Below are 570 nucleotides of genomic sequence, written 5' to 3' on the forward strand. Positions count from 1 at the left end.
ATACACTAAGGTGTATTACTGATTATCAGGTAATTAATTATCCCAAAGTTATGTTTGCAAATTCTAATGGAATTCCAAATAAATAATTTAAAACAGTGAGTCCTGTCACTTATAGAGAAGCATAAGTACTTCAGTTTAATTTTTTTTTTTATAACCAAAGATGCTAGGAACTATCTTGATTGCTTGCAGAATTATCTGTAATTCATTGCATGATAACGGTAATTTTTCAGGTTTTTATATTATAATGCAAGGCTGCAGGTAATACAGGGTGACTATTGGCCATTCCAATATTGGTTCTAGTGAATAGACAGGCCAAATGTACTTTTCCCCTTGGAAACTTTTACTCCATCATGGGTGTTCATGTATGGTGATTTAACAGTCAGGGTAGTGAGAACTGTGTAATACACTGGAAATCATAGGCTAGTGTTGCCTCTTGTATGTGAACTAGTTCCACCAGTTTGTTGTTTGATAGTTCTTAGACAGTTATGCAGAATAAAGTGTATTAAGTGTTAGTGTTATTATTGCAGTCTTCTTCATCATTATTAGGACTTGGCTGTACTGAAAATTTTG

The 570-nt window shown here is 33.3% G+C and overlaps 1 protein-coding gene across 1 annotated transcript in view; it reads left to right on the plus strand.

The window, feature by feature from the left end:
• Positions 1-570, plus strand: part of LOC119591578 (glyoxylate reductase/hydroxypyruvate reductase-like) — a gene marked incomplete in the record, with an annotated part of 18,060 nt that overhangs the window by 9,344 nt on the left and 8,146 nt on the right.

This window comes from Penaeus monodon, chromosome 28, assembly GCF_015228065.2.
Source record: "Penaeus monodon isolate SGIC_2016 chromosome 28, NSTDA_Pmon_1, whole genome shotgun sequence".
Classification (NCBI taxonomy): domain Eukaryota; kingdom Metazoa; phylum Arthropoda; class Malacostraca; order Decapoda; family Penaeidae; genus Penaeus; species Penaeus monodon.